This window comes from Zootoca vivipara, chromosome 17 (assembly GCF_963506605.1).
Source record: "Zootoca vivipara chromosome 17, rZooViv1.1, whole genome shotgun sequence".
NCBI classification, from domain to species: Eukaryota; Metazoa; Chordata; class Lepidosauria; order Squamata; family Lacertidae; genus Zootoca; species Zootoca vivipara.
In genome coordinates, this window is record NC_083292.1 from 33711815 (window position 1) to 33731697 (window position 19883).

The following is a 19883-nucleotide window of genomic DNA, read 5'->3' on the forward strand; positions in this document are numbered from 1 at the left end:
CTGTTCTCCTAGATTCATGAGGACCAGAACCTTAGCTTATTTCTAGGGGAAAGGCCATGACTCAGTGGTAGGAGAAGGCCCTACATTTCAATCCTCAGCATCTCCACGGAGGCCTGGGAATCTCCTATCGGATACCCTGGACAGGTGCTGCAAGCCCGTGTGGACAATCGTAGAATCACAGAGTGGGGCCATTTAGACCAACCTTCTGCAATGCAGGGATTTTTTTGTCCAATGTGGAGCTCGAACGCTGAGCTAGACGGCAGTTTCCCATCACGAATGCCCCGGATGCGATCAAGCTGCCATTCTCGGCCGAAAGACGGTCTACAAGGGGAAATATTCGGCAACAAATCTAGCGACACCCAAGCCAGATCTTTATGGAGCAACCCCCCCAAAAAAACCTCACCCCCCCTGCACCTTTGACGTGGGAGCTCTGGGGTTTGACACCTTTTCCTGTTTTCAGCAAAAGATTTTTTTGCTGCGGCAGGCCAAGGGTGGGGGGGGTCTGTGAGAATCGTGCGCCTGGCGGCTCATCACACCCACGACCTCTCAACCACTCGAAAGCTGTCTCCTCCGTCACCCAGGAGGGAGATTTCAGAGCCCAGGCTTCAGAAACGATCCCCTCCGACATCTGATGGGGAACAAATGACAGGGGCCTTTTGGGGCCCCTTAGAGCATGGCCGAGCGGGCAAGGTGAATGTCTCTGCGGGGTTCAGCGTTGCGATGCCCTGCCAAATGCTCAGAACTTATCCATTGGGTTTGGCTACTTATTCAGACTGGCCATGAAAGGAACCAGAGGTTCCCAACTTCAAAGCCAACCTGGCTAGCCAATCCGCACAAAACAGCCCCTTAGAGGCTCAATAACCCCCCTGGGACAGACAATGGAGCCGAACCCGTAGAAGGCAGTGTTAGAAATTAGCCAGGCGTGTTTTGCTACTGCCACAGGTCCAATTGCGACCACATGCAGATTTCTGGGTGCCAGGCTAGCTAAAAAACCTCTGCCTTGCTCCATACTTAATACCATTTCCATTTCCCCTGTGCGTGCTTCTCCTTCTTGGGGCAAGTGAATTGCTGTAAGGGCAAGTGATGTAGTTGAGATCATGGAATCGTAGCGTCGGAAGGGACCCGGCGGTCATCTAGTCCAACCCCCTGGCAAATAAAACATTCTATTGCGGCTACCTGGATTCAAGGTGCCATTTGGCACCTAGCCTATATACTTGAGTTTCTATCACTGGGAGCCAGCCACCGTCTAGGCTGCAAAGTTAAACAGGCCCACTCCTCTTTTAAAGCCATCTAGGTCGGTGGTCTTCGCTGATGGGGGCTCCCGGCTCCCACTGACCTCCCCACACATACAGCCTACGCTCGGGGATGATGGGAGTTGTAGTCCCTCAATGCCTGGAGGGTGTCAGGATTGAGGGAAGGCCGGGGTGCAGAGAGCGGGGGACAGACGGACGAATGTCGCTTCCAGGCAGTTGTTCACCTCCGTTTTAAGAAGAATTTAAAAAGTGGGCGGGTGGCGGATGTTGCAGCAGGGCTGAGCTATCCCGGCGGTGACTGGAGGAGGGGTTTTTCCACCTCCGCCGCTCTCGGGGGAGATGCTGAGAGATAAGGGCCGGGAGGCCAGGGCCAAAAGTGCACATCTATGGGCGCTGGGGCTTTGCGCATTTACGGGAAGCGCTGAATATGAAGGGCGACCAGATGCAAAAGCTGGGGGAAAGAAAAAAAAGGATGAATGCAGCGAAGGGGGAATTTGGAAAGTGCCGTTTGCCGCACAGGGGTTAGAGAAAAGCTGCCTCAGCTAGAATTCCCCCGAAGTGCGTGACTCTTGAAAAAGAGACGCTTAAGCCCTGAGGTTCCCCTTTGCATTTGTGACGGCCCTCCTGGGCATCAGAACCAGCAGACGGCAGAAGTAACAGCAACGTGCAAGGGGCGGAGCCTGGATGGGAAGGCGGGGCTTGGTGGGGTGGAGGCGGGGCCTAGGAGACTTTTCAGCTAGGGTGGAATACCAGGCATGGTGGGGGTGGAGCCTAGAGGGATTTGGCAGGTCATGGAGGATCAGAGGCGGAGCCAGATGGGACAAGGGGCGGGGTCAAGGGTTTAAAAATTTGCGCATTTTTCAGTCCAGCTTGGAATTGTGTTGGGTTTTCAGGGTTGTTTTTTTTGCTCCAGTTGCCTACCTGGGATTTACTGGAGCCGCATTGGATATTTAGCAAATCCGGCTCCTTAAGCCGCTAGTCCTCAAGAGGCAATGGCAAACGCACACATCTGAGCCAAATTTAATGCAAAGAAGAAGCTTCGCAAAAACCAAAGCTTTTGTTGCCGAATGTTCCCATTTAGCACTCTGCAAGTATGGAGAAGTTAATTAAGGCAGAAGCAAAGCACCGAGCGTGGAAGCGATCTCAAGTCTCGGGTGCGAGTTGGATAGTCTTAAGATTCGAATCTCACACCAGCCAACGCATGACACGGCCCGGGGGCAAAGCTGCCCTGTTCTTGGTCTCCGCCGCCCCATAAAGGGGACAGCCACGCCAGCCTACCTCACAGGGCTGCAGCCAAGATTGGCCAGATAAGTTCAGAGAGAGAGCTTTGAACTCTCCAAAGCATCTTGTAATTAATCATCTTCATGTCGTAACGGAGGGCACACACACATCCAAACAATTGAACAATTTCAATCCTAAAGCAGCACCAAAGGATCTGAGTGTCCTGAGACAACAAAGCCTTGTGCGGTTATAAAATTCCTGGTTCTCACACCCAGGGGTCTTTGTAAGCCATGCGCCCTGCTGCCTGTTGTACACTTGTTGTACATCCACACAACTTCAGACTTGCAGGATCTCCTTAGTTTTGAGTTTCAAATCCACTAACTGAAGCCAAGCGTATATGCTTAGAACTGAAATAATTCTGCGCTTGTCCGGCTGTGGAACTCACAGTCCTTCCACACACAAAAATCCTGGTTTCCTTGCCCAATCCACCCATATTTCTTTATTTGATTTATTTCAGCAATATAATAGAGAGGGGGAGAGAACAGTGTTTCTTGTTGCTATTGCTAAGACAAGTGCGTTCCTGCATTGCAGGGGGTTGGACTAGATGACCCTCGGGGATCCCTTCCAACTCTGCGATTCTACGATTGTCAACACAGACTCTCCAGGGTATCAGATAGGAGACTCCCAGACCTACTTGGGAGATGCTGAGGATTGAATGTAGGGCCTTCTCCTACCACTGAGTCATGGCCTTTCCCTTAGAAATAAGCTAAGGTTCTGGTCCTCATGATTCTAGAAGATAGATTTGAATAGGAACACATGAAGCTGCCTTACGCTGAGTCGTCTAGACCGCTTCCCCATCTAGCTCAGGCCTGTCGACACGGGACTCCCAGGGGGAGTCAGGTCACACCACTGCATTTAAAGTGCATGGCTTCCTGCAAAGGATTCTGGGAACTGTGGTTTGTAGCGCTGTGGTGGGAAAACTACAGATCCCAGGATTCTTTGGTGGGGTGGAAGCCATGATTGCTGAAGTGGTAGAGGTGTGTTTTCGATGTATGTTGTGGGCGTGACCTCAGGCATCCTAGCCAATCGGCACATCACAGACGTCGTCGACATGACGTGATCCAACTTCTCCTACGATGGGATGCAAAATAAGATGGCCAAAAAGCAAAAGTCTCCCTTTTAACTTAAAACGAAACAACACCTCACAGAACCGATGGGGTTCGACTTATTACAGAAGAGACACGTTTGCCAAATGTTCACCAACTCAAGCAGGCAGCTCCGGGTGCTGGACATTAGGAAATTAAGATGCAGCCGCAGTACAAGTTTGGGATTTCAAAGCGCCTTTGCTGGTGGGGGGTTGGGTCGGCTGCTTAGACATGCTCAAGGGCCTGACTGGCTTAAGAAACTCAAGAGAGACTTCGCTTCTGGCTCAAGGGATGGGAGCTGAAAGCTGAAGAAGTGAAGTATTCATGGCAAAAGCATAAAAGGGACAGCTGTCAGAAAAAGAAAAACATTCCTTAAGTCGAGCGGGACGGTTAGACACGTGCATTACGTCCCTGTCTTAAGCTTCACCCAAAGGGAATGTCTATAGCCTTTCCTCCAAACAGCCCTGCAAGGTAGGCAAGCCTGAGAGATACTGTCCAGCCCAAGGTCACCCAAAACCAATACCCTTTATGGATTTGAACCCAGGTTTCTGTGCTTCTCTAGCCCACAGCTAGAGGTTGTGGCTGGGGTTGGGGGAGCTGGGAGTCAGGAACAGGTTCCCCGTCTGTGGGCTACCCTGACTTGCAGTGGGTCTCCAGTACAGTCGTACCTTGGAAGCTGAGCAGCCTAGTTCTCGGACGTTTTGCCTCCTGAAACCCGGACTTGACCCCGCAGCCAAATAGGAAGCTTTGTGTAAGATGGCACACTGCCCCTCTTCCAAATGTCTCCCTCCCAAACCAAAGACCCAAGAGCACCTTTGATCGCTGTCCCCAAGGCGTCTCAGGGAGCGTCTTAGAAACACCTGTGTTGCGAGAAGCCGCAGTGAAGCGCCCAGGAAAAGACTGGGCAACAAAAGGCAACCCAGTAGCTCCTGCAATCCCCAAATATTAGCTGTGCGAGTTAATAGCTGTATGTGTCCATTAGTCATTTCCAAACCTGTGTGATGCAAAATTGCCCCAAGAAGCAACGCCTATGCATTGAGGAGGAACGCAGGAATCATAGAATCATAGAGTTGGAAGAGACCACAAGGGCCATCCAGTCCAACCCCCTGCCGAGCAGGAAACACCATCAAAGCATTCTTGACATATGCCTGTCAAGCCTCTGCTTAAAGACCTCCAATGAAGGAGACTCCACCACACTCCTTGGTAGCAAATTCCACTGCCGAACAGCTCTTACTGTCAGGAAGTTCTTCCTAATGTTTAGGTGGAAGCTTCTTTCTTGTAGTTTGAATCCATTGCTCCGTGTCCGCTTCTCTGGAGCAGCAGAAAACAACCTTTCTCCCTCTTCTATATGACATCCTTTTATATATTTGAACATGGCTATCATATCACCCCTTAACCTTCTCTTCTCCAGGCTAAACATACCCAGGCTAAACAGGAAGCCGCCATCTACGGTGTCAGCCTAGCGCAGGATTCGCTACACTGACTGGCAGCAGCTCTCTAGGATTTCAGGCAGGGAGTCTCTCTCTCCCAGCCCTACCGGGAGATGCAACTGGGGTTTGAACCTTCCGCATTAAAAGATCGACCACTGAGCTACAGGAAGAGGAGGGGGCCCTTTTGTGTCTCTGCATGAGTTTGCTGTTCCACCTTCTCCCATCTGATCCTGCCATGCCTCGACTCCAGAGCCTGGCCTGCCTCTTACAGGAGGCTGCCTGCTGCTGCTCAGCATGAGTTGCTGTTCTGCATCGCCCTCTTCCTCCCTAGCGCACCCAGCTGCCACAGGCTCTGCCCAGTTGAGTAAGGCCAAAGCCCTTGCAGCCCTCGCACAGTGGCCAACCAGATGCCCCTCTGGGAAACCCACAAGCGAGAGGGAACGAGACGGAACAGCCCTTTTCTGCCAGAGAGAGTTGCCCCCAAACAGAACTGGGCCTGATGAACCAAGAGTCTGAGCGGGATCAAGGCAGATTCCTAGGAAGCTTAAAAAGCAGAGGTGCAGGATCTGCGGGCCTTAGATGTTGCTGGACTACAACTCCTATCATCCCTGGTCATATTGGTGCTGCCTGGTGCGAGCTAATGGGAGTTGAAGTCCTGCAATGTGAAAAGAGCCCGCTGGATCCAACCCATCTAGCACACCTGGAGGAGGATAGCACAGGTAGCTCTCTCCTGGGTTGAACCCCACCCCATCCCAAAAGCAGGGAGGGGGAAGGAGGAGACTCGAGCCAAATTAGGACCTATTGAGGCCCCTAAGCACTTAAAATAATTGGGTGCCCCCCATATATATCCAATTCAAACTATAAATAATAATAAACCGTAGAACAAAATTTTATTTTTCGAAACAAAACAAAACCTACAGCAAGATGGAAAACAATGTTTGTTTCTGTATACTTCCAACTTTATGTACATCTGGAAAACCTTCCTCCTTTTTCTAATTGAAAAGTCTTTGATCAGATCCTTATGTAGACCATCTGCTTCAATACTTAGTGGAGATAAGGCACCCGAGCCCGCTTTGCCGCAAAGTTGTTCTGTTGCGATTTTTTTTGTATACTTCAACTGAGAAAATGAATATTCAGCTGAGCAGTTTGTGACCATTAATTTGATTAAAATAGGGAAAAATTGTGCTGCCCTAAGCACATGCTTAGAATCACAGAATTGGAGAGTTGGAAGGGGACCCCCAGGGGAATCTAGTCCAACCCCCCTGCAATGCAGGAATCTTCAGCTAAAACATCCACAACAGATGGCCATCTAACCTCTGCATAAAAAACCTCCAAGGAAGGAGAGTCCACAACCACCAAGTTTATTTTGCTTAATGGTTAATCCAGCTCTGCTTGAGCACAGGGAAAATAAAATTGAAAAGAGGTCTCGTGTCAGGCTAACTCAGGCATCCCCAAACTTCGGCCCTCCAGATGTTTTGGACTACAATTCCCATCTTCCCCAGCCACTGGTCCTGTTAGCTAAGGATCATGGGAGTTGTAGGCCAAAACATCTGGAGGGCCGCAGTTTGGGGATGCCTGGGCTAACTCAACCATTTCCCAATGGGGCATCTAGAGAACAGGAGGACCGACCAGATGGGTCAATGGCCTGATTCGGATAACCAGGCTCCTCTTATCAGAAATTCCCAACTTGGGTGTGGCGCTGGGCTCCGGCTGTGGGCGTCAGGATACTCTCATCTGCCTAAGTCAAGGAAGCGGACTGCAGGGCAGGGAAGACAAGGGTGGGAACACCTGGGCACTGGCAGGCAGCCTCAGGAACCGGGTGTACTTTTCCCTGCCCAACGCCCATTAATCCCTCTGTTGCAAGCCGGCCCCGAAGGACGGAAGGGGGGGGCCCTTTGCGCCAGCTCCCGAGTGGTGCCAGGCAGGCGATGGGTGGGAAGGGGACGTGCCCAAACAGGTCCTGGGAACGGCCCCCGGTACACGCAGCGCCTCTCCCCTGGGTCAGGAGGACCCTGGCAAGGAAAGGAACCCGCCTGCCAGAGAGCTGGGAGCAAGCGGGAGATAGCAAGGCTTTCGTACCATAAAACACACACACACAACACAAGGCAAAACCACACAGCCGCCCTGATGTGACTTTGCTGCTAGCGAGTTCCCAGGGGAAGGGAGTGTCTCAAGATGGGTGGGAGGATTCCCAGCCCCTAAACAACGTGGTCTCTTTAAGGAAGGGGGGGAGAGAGAGAGACTGAAATAGTCATACACTTCAGGAACATATTAAAAAATTGTCCAGTAGCACAGTTGTTGCAGCTTGCAGGAAGAGGAGCGCTGGCTTAGACTTGGAGAGGGGCAGCCAGCAAGCCAAGAGAGAGAGAGAGAGAGAGAGAAAGAGAGAGCCTGTTTAGTTTGTCTAGCGGAGGGGTGTGTGTTTGAATCAGGTCCGAAACAGATCAGGCGCTGAAAGTAGAAGAAAGCAAGTTTCTGTGTTGCAAGGCCCCAGTGCATGAGGCTAGTCCTCAGCGTCTCAAGAACGCCAATAGCCTATCTAGTCCAGCCTCCTGTTTTCTCGAGTGGCCAACCACTGGGGAACCAGAAAGCAGGACCTGTGCCCGGGAGCAACCCTCTCCTCTTGTAGTTTCCAGGTCGGTACTCAGAAGCATCACTGCGTCCTGCTGTGGCTGCAGAGCGCAGCCACCATGGCTAGCAGCCATGGGTAGCGTTCACCTCCGAGAATTTGTCTAACCCTGGTTTAAAGCCATCCAAGATGGTGCCCATCGCTGCCTCCTGCGGCAGGGAGTTCCGCAGTTTAACTACACCACACATTGCTGCCTCTAGCTGTGGAGGCGGAGCATAGCTAAGTAGCCAGTCGAGAGCCTTATCCTCCATGAATTTGGGAGAACAAAAGAGAGAGATAAGGCTTCTGTTTCTCTCTCCTTCCGCCTTCTTCCCACTCTACCCCTCCTCCTGCCCCCGATTCCTCACTTCCAGGACCTGTAGGACCCCACTTCTCACAGCCTGAGAAGAGGGAAGCTGTGTGGGACCTGCTAGATTTTTCCGAATTTCATCTCCCATCCCCCTCCTGACCATTGGCCATGCTGACTGGGGTTGATGGGAGCTGTGGTCCAATGACATTTGATTCCCCCAGCTTCCCCAACCTTGCTTTACAGCTCTGTAAATGCCTGATTGGCTGGGCCATGTGTCCAAGGCTGGGGTGGAGGACCTGTAGCCCTCTAGATTCCCCCGAACTTCATCCCCCCTGGCTATTGGTCTGGCTGGCTGCCGATGGATGGCAGCTGTGGTCCAACAAGGTCTGAAAGCATCCTGAATAAGGACGACAGTTATTTCTTTAGGAGACAGTCTCTGGGTTTTGTTTTGGTTTTTTTAGAATAAAAAAAATAAAATAAAACCCCACACTGACTATTTGGATTGTCTATTTTTAAAAAAATAAATAAAATAAAATTAGATAAAAGTTCCTTTCATTGCCATCGCTGTGTTTGCTGATGCTTTGAAGTGCTACTTTCCGAGACAACGGAAGCCAAGGGTGCTTCTGTTTCGGTCTCCAAGTGAGACAGAGATCGCTATTCTATTTCCTTTCCAGTCGCAACCTCGTAACACGCCAGCTGGCAAAATGCAAGCGTAGCTTCTCTCCCTCCCCTCCCCACAGGAGGCAGTGCGGTGTAGTGGCTAGAGGGTTGGACCAAGACTGGCGGGGTTTGAGTTGAACGCCTCCCCCACCTGGCCACAAATCTCACTAGGTGACCTCGGTCCGTTATCTCTGAGGCTCACCTACCTCGCAAGGTTGTTGTGAGGATGAAAAAGTGGTGGTGGTGGGGACTATGTAAGCCACTTTGACCTGGTCCTCCCAAGGAGATGGTGGCGCACAGAGACAGCGCATGTTGCCAAATTCCAAAAACCCAGTAAGCCGAAACTCCCAGTAGCCAAGGTGCATTGAATTCTGCCCATGAGAAAGCTCAGTTTTTAAATGGTGAAAGAAACAATATGATCATCTGTCGAAGGAGCCCATGTCAGTGGGTTCTGGGCGCACCAGGGAGAAAGAGGGAGGCTGAGGACAGCGACTCATACAGTAAGGGGCAGGCAAGGGTTAAGGTAAGGTCATAATGCTCTGGAGGGCTGGATGGTATCTGGTTTTCAACTCCGTGATATATCACCAGCTAAACATCGCAATATACTGATATATCACAATGCCTGAAATAAGGATGGAGCTAAGCTTCATGGTTTGCCCCACATTGTGGCTTTTTGCAAAGCACACGCACATGTCTTGATTCACAATATATTGCAAGGTCAAAAACTACAATACTGGTATCACAATATGGACTTCAAATCAGTTTCGGACGATACAGTGGTATCTTCGTTGTCGAACGGCTTGGCTCCCGAACAAATCGGCTCCCGAATGCCTTAAACCCAGAAGTGAGTGTTCTGGTTTGCGAACATTTTTCAGAAGCCGAATGTCCGACGTGGCTTCCGAAGCTACACCTTGATTTTCATACCGTTTCGGGAGTCGAACGGACTCCCAGAACGGATTAAGTTTGACAACCAAGGCACCACTGTATAGCGATACATCGCCTGGTCCTAATGGGAGAGCTTGCGGAACCACAACCTCATGCAGAGACACAACAGGCCTCCCTCTTCTTCCTCCTTTGGGAGAAGTGCCATAGCTCAGTGGTGTAGAGCCTTGCAAGCAGAAGGTCCCAGGTTCAACCCCCAACTGCGTCTCCAGGTAGGGCTGCCTGAAATCCTAGAGAGCTGCTGCCAGTCAGTGCAGTGAATCCTGTGCTAGATGGACTCGCTATATTGCAGCTTCCTGTGTTCCCCCTCAATGCACGGGTGTCACTTCTTGAAGCAATTTTGCAACACACGAGTTTGGAAATGACTGGGCGAAAGCACACACAGGCCCACACAGCTAATATTTGGGGATTGCAGGACCCGCCAAGTTTCCTATTCCTGTCCAAACTTTCCCGGGTGCTTCACCCCAGCTTCTCACACGGTGAACGACTCAGGTGTTTCCCTGTTGCTACCTGTGACGGCACGAATATCTCATCGGGGGCACCAATCCATTGCAAATGGGTTCCTGGGTCTTTGGTAAGAGAGGGAGAAATTTGGAAGAGGGGGAGCATGCAGAGTAGTCTATCGAAAGGCTCTGAGCTTGCTCCCACTGGAAGTAAGCAATAGCCACTAACTTGGATGGCATTAAAAGGGGGGTCAGACAAATCCATGGAAGCAAAGGCCACTGATGGCTGCAAGCAACAACAGCTGTGTTTCCCCTCCTCTGTTGGAGGCAGTGATGTGCCTCTGAATACCAGTTGCTCAGGTTTAGTGTTAGAAACTCGGGTATGTAAGCTAGGTGCCAAATGGCACCTTGAATCTAGGTTGCGGTCGCCACAGCAGTATGTCCACTCGCAGAGGGGGTTGGACTAGATGACCCATGGGGGTCCCTCTTCCAGCGCTATGACTCCGTGATCTCAATTACATCGCTTGGCTGTAGCTTGCTCTTACAACAATTCGCTCGTCCCAATAAGCAAGGAGGAGAAAAGCACAACAGGTGGAAATGGAATTGGTACTCAATATGGAGGTACTTGGTACTCAAGGCAGAGGTTCCTAAACTGCGGTCGCCAAACCTGGTACCCAGAAACCTCCACGTAGAATCAGAGAATTGTAGAGCATCATCTCGTCCAACCCTCTGCAATACAGGAATATGCAGCTGTCCCAGACAGGGATCAAAGCGGCAACAGTGGCCACTGTCTTGGATGGCCTTAAAGGAGGACTGGACAAAATGAATCATTTGTTGCTGGCTACAGGTCCCAGGTGGCGCTGTGGTTAAACCACTGAGCCTAGGGCTTGCTGATCAGAAGGTCGGCGGTTCGAATCCCTGTGACGGGGTGAGCTCCCGTTGCTTGGTCCCAGCTCCTGCCAACCTAGCAGTTCGAAAGCACGTCAAAATGCAAGTAGATAAATAGGAACCGCTACCGCGGGAAGGTAAACGGCGTTTCTGTGTGCTGCTCTGGTTTGCCAGAAGCGGCTGCTTTGTCATGCTGGCCACATGACCTGGAAGCTGTACGCCGGCTCCCTCGGCCAATAATGCGAGATGAGCACGCAACCCCAGAGTCGGTCACGACTGGACCTAATAGTCCGGGGTCCCTTTACCTTTACCTTTATTACAGGTAAGGACAGGTACACAGCTGCCCCATCAGCAATCACAAGACTGAGCTTGACGGACCGAGGACCCGATTCTGCACAAGGCAGCTTCCTACACTCTGACAAAGCCTCTTTTGAGAAAATAAAAACCGACATCCTTTTGCAGCGTTCCTCCTCGTCCTCCTCCCAAGCTTTGCAACATTGCACACTTCCAGGTGCTCAGAGTGGTAAAAACAGGATTGGTCCCCTGAGCACTACAAAGGCGCTCCCAACCTGCAAACCACAGTGGGGCAGCAGAATTAGTAACTACTTTCCTGGACAAGGAGACCTAACTTCAACCTAGGATGGGTTTCACATCATTTCCCAGCAGCATCTCGTGACGAGTTGTCAAAACATCTTTGCATAGATGCGGAAATCAGCACTGACTGCCCGTTTAAGGCCCGATTTCAACTGCGTCTGGAAAATTTCAGTTTCCGGGCCCGATTCAAGCCAGCACCCAAAGGCCTAGGTGACTTAGGCTCCAAATATCTGAGAGGCCTCCTCCTTCCCTACAGACCCTCCTTGGGGGGGGGCACCTTGGTAGTTCCACCTCCCTGAGATGTTTGGGGTGGCAGTGGCAAAGGAGAGGGCCTTTTCCGTGGCAGCCCCTCAGTTGTGGGACTCCCTCTCCACAGAGATAAGCCTGGCTTCTCCACTGCACAGCTTTCTGGGGATGCTAAAGGGGGTTGGACTAGCTGTCCCTTGGTGTCTCTCTTCCAACTCCACAATTCTATGATTCTACTCTGGCCTACAACATCTGAGATGTGTGCTTTCAGGGCCCACCCTGTTCCTGAGACTATAATCGGTTCAAACTATTTTTAATACCAGATTTGAAATCGTCATAACATCCCCTGGGACCTGCCGGTGAAGGGCTGGCTGCTTGCTGGCGGTGGTCGGTAATAAATTTAATATAATAATACGAAAATTCTGAACTTGGACTCATCCATCCCAATAGCAATCTGCTTGCCCTTCATAAGTTTTTGAGGTCACTTTTTTGGTTGGGAGGTGGGCAGGGAGAGTTTGGGAGTGGGAAACTGGAGATGAACAGGACGAATTGAAACAGAAATACGGGAGTTGTGTAAAACGGGTTTATGTTGAAGTAACTTTGCTGGTAGAATCTACGTATATGTAAAAAAAAAAAATCTGCCAACTTGCCATTTAATAAAGAAAGAAGGAAACTGAACTACAGAAAGCGGAGTTCCCCTCGCAAAACATGACAATGGCACCTTCCCTGCTTTTGCCGGAAAAGCTTTTCACAGACCTCTGCAGTTTCTCCCCCGCAAACACACACACACACACACACAGAGGACTAGAAGCATGGTTGATGTGTCAAACTAAATCCAGAGGATTTCAAGGAAGCAAGCAAGCAAAACCTGTGCCACAACACCGGAGATATGAAAGTCCTGCCAGAGCTCATTCTTCCTCCCCTCCCACCAACGCCTCTCCAAGGGTGAATCAGTTTGTGCCAAATTTCAATTACAGAAGGAGACGGTGGATCCCAGTTACGGAAGGGATCCTCCGGCAGCAGGAGACCGAGGAAGGGAAAGCACCCCACAGAGGGGGCACAACACACACACACACCCCACTCGATCTGGGGTGTGGGGGGAGAATTCCAAGGGGATGCGGCAATTGTCACATTTTGGAAAATTACCCAGGCGGAAATCATATATTACGAAATGGGGAGGGGAAACCGCAGAGACCCATAAGCAAGCGGTGGAAACGTGAGGGGGGGGGCTAGGATACATACGACGGGGCGGTTAAAGGATGCAAAAAACAGCAACTTGCCTAGGTTATGTTTGATCCTGAAATACACACACAATTTCATCATCTTCGGAACGTAAAAACAGAGCCAGTTTAAATGCTCTACCTTCACCTCCAAACAGCCAGGCTCCACAGTTGGGGGGGCAGAAACCCCTTGCCAAGCTGCCGCAACAAGAGGGTAGCATGCGGCAGGGAGAGGCCCACCCCCCCCTTTGCCACCACCTGAACCCAGCACCTATAGCTTCCAGAAAGGGCTAAAATTGCAGTCTCCCGACACTTTTGCAGGGCCTTCGACTAGCTCTGCTTGTTTCTGGAACGTCTCCAGAGAACCCTGCCAGGCGGGCACACATTTCTGGCAGCCTCAAAGGCTGATCTCGGGAGGGCTGGCACCCCGAGCGCCCCAGCACTGTTCTCCAAGCTCCCCTCGCCCAAACACACCCCACAGCCACCCCTGGGGATTACTCCTCCCCACTTACCTCTATCCTCCTCCTCTCTCTCTCACTCTCTCGAAGGAGCAAACAGTTCTGAGCAAGGCAGGCAGGCAGGCAGGATCCCACCTCAAACAGGAGGCAACGCCCACACCCCAGGTTGGGAGCACCCCACCCTCGAATCTTCTTAACCCTTTGCCACGCTCTCCAGCCTCGAACAGAGAGCCCGGCAGGGGGGATTCACCCTGCTTTCTCCCTGCTCCCCGGAAAGACACCCACCTGGGGGAAAAAACACCAATCACCACCAGCAAGCAGCCAGCCAAGTTGCGGCAAAGGCTACAAGTCAGGAAGCAGTCCCCGGTTCGAATCTCGCCACACGCATCCCTCGCAGGCCTTGCCGTTTCCCACTCGCCCTATTGGGGTGGGGGGAGATAACGCCACGTGCCTGCCTCGCAGGGTCGTTGGGACGCGAGGCAAGAGGTGCAGGGACCACTCGGAAGCCGGAAGCCTCTGAAAATGTGAAATGGTGGCTTGTGACATTTATTGGGAAGTCGCACCGGTTCGAAGGCCTCGCCTCTAAACCCACTCACCCACCCAGGTGCGGGAGAAGCAGTTGTGGTGAGCACAGAAGCTACCTGGGGCTGATCAGCAAGCAGATAATTGAGAAAAGCTTGTAAGAAAAGCGAGGCGGAGGTTCCTCAGTCCTTTGGCATTCACACGCGCACACAAGCTCCTAGTAGACTCTGTGCTCCATCGGTAGAAACCCAAAGCAGGGTTGCCAACTGTCCTGGAAGGCATGGCTTGGGCAGCTCCTGTGCTCCAATCTGTGGAAATCAGTGTGTGAGAGAGACGGCGTGGCATCCCAAAGCGCATGGATCAAAGCACAAATGCCTGCCCATGGCTACAGATCATCCTGTTCCCAAAAAAGCCACAGCTGCGGAGGCTGTTTCGGAAGTTGGCAAGCCTAGGCAAATGAAAGGAAGAGCCGCCCTCCTCCTGGCATGCACCCAGCAGCTGGCACTCGGAGGTAGACTGCCTCTGAAGTGGGAGGTTCCATTAATGGCTAGCCAACTCCAGAGGCTGCTGCAGAAGCAGCGAGCTGTACAACTCACAGACACATGCATACAAAAGTCAGCGGAGGCCTCTTAGCTCAGAGGTGGGGAGCCCCGGGCTCAGGGGTTGAATGTGGCCCTCGAGGTATCGCTATCTGGCCCTCAGGACTCTCCTCAGGCAACACCCCCCCCTACTGCCCCCTGGCTTCACACACTGCTTGACTGCTTGAGTGTTTCTGCCTGGCCAGAATGTGCCTTTCAGCTCTGATCATAGAATTGGAAGGGGTCCTCAGGGTCATCTAGTCCAACCCCCTGCAATGCAGGAATGTCAACTAAAACATGCCTTATTTGCTTGCCTGGAGAGAGAGAGAGAGAGAGAGAGAGAGAGAGAGAGAGAGAGAGAGAGAGAGAGGCATGTGAGCAAGTGTAGAAATTAGCCCCATGCTCAAAGGCAAAATTTATATTTGCTGTCCCTCCCACTTTTGCCTCTGACCCTGCCTACTGCTAACACACGGCCCTTGGGAGGCTGCCCAGAACAGAATGCGGCCCTCCGCTTCCCCACACCCAACTCTGCAGAGTGACAAAAATAAAGCTGCCATCTGCGTGACATCCTCAAAGTGCAGTCATACCTCGGTTTAAGTATGCTTCGGTTTGAGTACTTCCAGTTTAAGTACTCCGCGGACCCGTCTGGAACGGATTAATCCACTTTCCATTACTTTCAACGGGAAAGCTCGCTTCAGGTTAAGTACAGACTTCCAGAACCAATCGTGTACTTAAACCGCGGTACCACTGTAGAGCCATCTGACCTTGAACCCTTCTCCCCAGCTCTTCCCTATGGGGTTAAGATCGATAAGGACGGGAAACACCTGGGTTCAAGTCCGCACTCGGCCATGAAGCTCACTGGGTCACCATGGGCCAGTCACCATCTTCCAGCCTAACCTACCTCGCAGGGTTAGTGGGGGGGGGGACTCTGTACGTTGCTTTGAGCTCCTTGGAGGAGAAGGTCGGAAGATTAAATGTTATGAATATATAAGTAAAATGATTTTCTGGTTTTTTTGGGGTGTGTGTGTGTGTGCCCTGTTCAGATTTTGCTATATGTGACTCCCTGCTTTTCCAGGCTCTCTGAGAGTTAACATCTTAGAAGCGGGCGGGCCTCGTCTCCAGGACACATGCGTGTTAAGACACAACAAAGAGCGCCACCACACAGCCAGCCACATCGCACAATGCCCGGGCTCGTCCCGGCAGCAGACAATTGCGGTTTTGGTTTGTTTCAAACCCTCAAGGAGGTGGCAGCAAAGACCCTCTTGGCTTTTTGAACAGGGTAGGACGGGTTATCGCAGGATAAATCTACGCCTAGCAGGAAGACTCTAGTTCCTATCAGCCCCCAAGGATGCTGGGAGTTGTAGTTTGACAATGTTCTTGGACTCCAGCTACCATGAACCACCCCCCCCCCCCAGTCAATCTGGCCAATGGCATGGGATGCTGGGAATTGTAGTTTGGCCAATGTCCTTGGACTCCCACCAGCCCCCAGCCAGCCGGGCCAATGGTCAGGGATGATGGGATTTGTAGTCCAGCAAAACACCTGGAAGGCTGCCAGTTCCCCCATCCCTGGTCAACAGCATACAGAAAGGGGAAGAGAGCCTTCAGCCACATTTGCTGGGTAGGCATACAGATGGTCTGAACAAGAATCTCAAGACAAGGATTTTACAACGTTGACCCTATTTCCACCTGTGAAACACCAGGGTAGGCGAGGGGGGGGGGAGGCAAGCAAGGAAGCATGACCCCTCCACACAGACACTTTTATCAAGCACCAACCACACAGAGGCTAGCAAATGGGCACGTTGCAGTGTGGAAAGTACACTCTGCACATGCCCCAGAGTCGTCGTCCCCCCTTCCACAAAGGTCGAACCAAACCTTTGGAGAGAAGAAGAGGGAGGGAATCTCTCAATATCCTGCTTCAAATCACAACCCTGGCGACCCCTTTTCCTCCCAAATCTCCCTTGGGGAGGAAAAATGGACCGCAAGAGGGGGAAACGAAAGAAAGAAGCAAGAACGAGAGCACACTTCTTCTTATCTGTGCATGTTCTCTTCCCCAGCACCCATTATCCACAGATACACTGCCTTTGAATATGGAGGTTCTGCTTAGAATTCCCCTCTGGAACTCTCTGCCACAAGGTGTAGAGAACGCCACCCGCTTGGGCGGCTTTAGAAGGGGAGCAGCCAAATTCCGGGAGACAGACGGCTGCCAGCCATGATGGCCGATACTCTTTCTCTGCTGCCAGGAGTGACGACGTGCCTCTGAATACCAGCCACCAGGAATCATGGGGGGTGGGCCCTCTCCTGCCATCCTTACGACACCTGCCCCCAGCAACCCAGAAAGGGTGTCCACCGCCAGCCTCGATCCTCGCCCTACTTCCTTGCCTCATGCCCCACTTCTCCAAGCTGCGTTGTGTCACCTGCCGGGGCTGAGCCAAGCCAGCGTGCCCCAACCTGCCCTGCCGAGCAGCCCGGCAAGGTGGGCGCTGCCCCTGCTGAGCCAAGCCGCGCCCCCACCCAGGTCACTCCCCGAAAGTGCTGGCTTGACTCAGCCTGCAGGGTAGCAACGGCGCCAGCAGAAAAGGGCTTCTTCCCTCCTGCTGTGCCCTGAACAGATGGGGCAAGGCGGGCAAAGAACTGCGCCAGGGGAGATGCCAAGGAGAGAGAGGCCTGGCACCGGACGTGGCTAGGATACAGGATGGGGCTGCCTTATAAACAGGCAGGCCACTGGTCCATAGAGCTCAGTGTTGCCTGCACAGACTGGCAGCAACTGTCTAAGGTTTCGGGCAGGGCACACCCTCAGCCCTAGCTGGAGATGCCGGGACTTGAACTCGGGACCTCCTGTATGCAAGGCCACTAGGCTCCGGTTTCCCAGCAGGGCTCTTCCTCTGTCCTTATGTTCTTTCCAGCAACTCCCTCTACCAAATTAGAAGTTCCTAGTCCTCATGGTTTTGCATAAAGGAGTGGTTTAAACTGGAACCTAGGAAGTTTTGACCATTACTCAAAAGAACATAGGTAGTTGCCTTCTACTGAGTCAGAATCTGGTCCATCTACCTCAGGACTGTCACCAATGACTGATAGTGACTCTCCAGAGTTTGTGGCAGGGTTTGTGACATGCTCTGCAAAGGACACTCCTTGTCTGGTTTCGTCAAATCAAAATTTTGTTGGAAGATGTAAATAAAATAAAATAAAATAAAATCTTCCTTCCCTTGTCCTGGCAAGTACTAGGTGGGTAATTTCGTAAAGGTACTCGTGTTGAGAGCTGCCTGGGAGAAACGCCCTGACAGGCAGGATGCGGCCTTTGAACTCTGAACATGCTCAGAAACACATCATTTCACAGCCTGGCACTGGAAGTGGACTCCGTTTGGGCCCCTCAAAGGAGGTGCTCTGGTCATAGCCTTCTGCAAATCTAGTTAGCAGAAGGTCGCAAGAGACTAAAAAGAGCCCAGCAGGATCAGGCCACGGGCCTGTCTAGTCCCAGCATCCTGTTCTCACAGAGGTCGAGCAGGTGCTCCGCTGGGAAGCCCGGAAAGAGGACCATGAGCTCAATAGCAGCTCTCCTCTTTTTTTTTTTTAAACATAATTTTTATTGATTTTACAAATTACAAAAGATGGTACATACATATACACCTTTTCCACCTTCTTCCCACCCCCCTCCATGGGTCCTCCCCTGCCACAGAAGTATCCCACGCAGGTGAACAGTCAGAAGTGGTCCATTTTATGATTGGGTTTCTGTCCTCCTCCCCCTCCCCTGCCCCCGAAGCCCCCCCCTGCCACCAGGGAGCTCCAGTGAACCAGGGCAGTACGCAGGAGTTCATCCATCCAACCATCTATTGTCATACCAAAAAAAAAAGAAAATACAAAAAGAGAAAAAGAGAAAAAAGAGAAGAAAAAAAAAGACAAAAAGGAAAAAAGACAAAAAAAAAATTCATCATAATTGTTAAATTCATAATTGTTAAACCATATTTTGTGGGCTTCCCCACCCTCCCCCCTTCCCCGATTTTCCTCCCTTATTTATCATCTTCAACAATTTCATAGTTCATATTTTATAACATACACCTTTATATCTTGTACCACTTTTAAACTAACTATTATCATTTTCGCCTATTGTCCAATCACTGAGAAATCAAACTCCCATTTTTTCTTCCCGTGCCTAATTTTTACCCCTCTATAGGCCTCCATATTTTCACCTTTTTCCAGAATCAATTCACTTTTTAAACCTATAATTATTCCCAAACTAACCTTACACCCCCCCCCCCGAGTACCGGCTCCACCCCACCAATCCAGCAAGTTCCATAGTCAGCAGTCCAGTTATAGTCCTATTAACCCATCCTTACAATCACAACTTCACTTTCCCTTCACCCCACCCCCTGTTTACAGTCTTTTGCCATCCAGGCCTCCATATCAGACCCCTGAGCTTCTTCTCTTCTCTGCTTAATTTTTCCTTCTTCCCTGTGGTCATTCTGGAGTTCCAGTAAGTCCAATCGTGCCCCCCTCGAAGGGGAGGCACTCCATCCAACTTTTTGTAGAGTAAAATCATCATTTTTTTCGTGATGGGCTTCATTTTGTGTTAAGTCATCACAGTCCTCATCATTGTCATTCTCACATTCGTCTTCTTCAGTTTCAAAAGCTTCATCTTCTAAGAAATCATATTCTGCCATCATCATCTGGAATCGTTGCTGTAACACTTGCCGTTGTGTCTCCTCTTGACATAGTTCTATTCTTGCTTCCCACATTAAGGTCAAAACAGTCCGCTGAAACTCAGGCGGGTACCTTTTTGTTGACATAGTTCAGTCCTGTCAAGGTCAAAACTTGTCACATGGGGTGGAATATAATCGCAGTCTATTTTCTCGACTCCATTTTAACAAGCTGGCTGCATTCTTAAAAATAAAGTTCGAACTCACATTTCAAAAGTATATAAACCAAAAAAGAATTTCCAAAAAGTCCAGAGATAAAGATAGAAATAGAATTTAACTATAAATCCTGATCAACTCACTGGATTGTCTGGGCTGCCGGCTCCCGAGGAACAGAAAGGTCTTTCTTAGTCTTAACTTCTTTCTGCAGGGCAATCACAACCACAGTCTCTCTCCCCTTTTACCCTGCATTTAGGGGAGATTCTCTTTGATGCCTTTGAGGAATCCTTTTAAGTTGAAATCTTCTGTTTACGGCTTCGGGTTTCTGTTTACTGTCTCTTATGTTACCGTAGGGGGGGGGTGGCTTCCTCTTTTCCCCTCTCTCCCAGGTCCAAATTGTTGCCTTAATTTACATTCCAAAGAATCCAAATTACTCACAGTCTATTCATTTGCTGAATGTTCTTTGAAGAATTGGCCACCTCCACTTCCCAGACTCGCAGCTTCGCACTCTCAGAGCA

At 51.0% G+C, this 19883-nt stretch overlaps 1 protein-coding gene across 4 annotated transcripts in view; it reads right to left on the minus strand.

Annotated features, from left to right (window-relative positions):
* ZBTB7B (zinc finger and BTB domain containing 7B) overlaps positions 1-19883 on the minus strand; it is a 61465-nt gene that overhangs the window by 21845 nt on the left and 19737 nt on the right. The window contains exon 1 of one of the 4 annotated variants that reach the window (XM_035097668.2): positions 13473-18273. The exons of the other annotated variants lie outside the window; for them this stretch is intronic. The gene's annotated coding sequence lies outside the window, so the exon portion shown is untranslated. Of the gene's footprint in view, positions 1-13472; positions 18274-19883 lie in introns of those variants that run through there. 4 annotated transcript variants of the gene reach the window in all.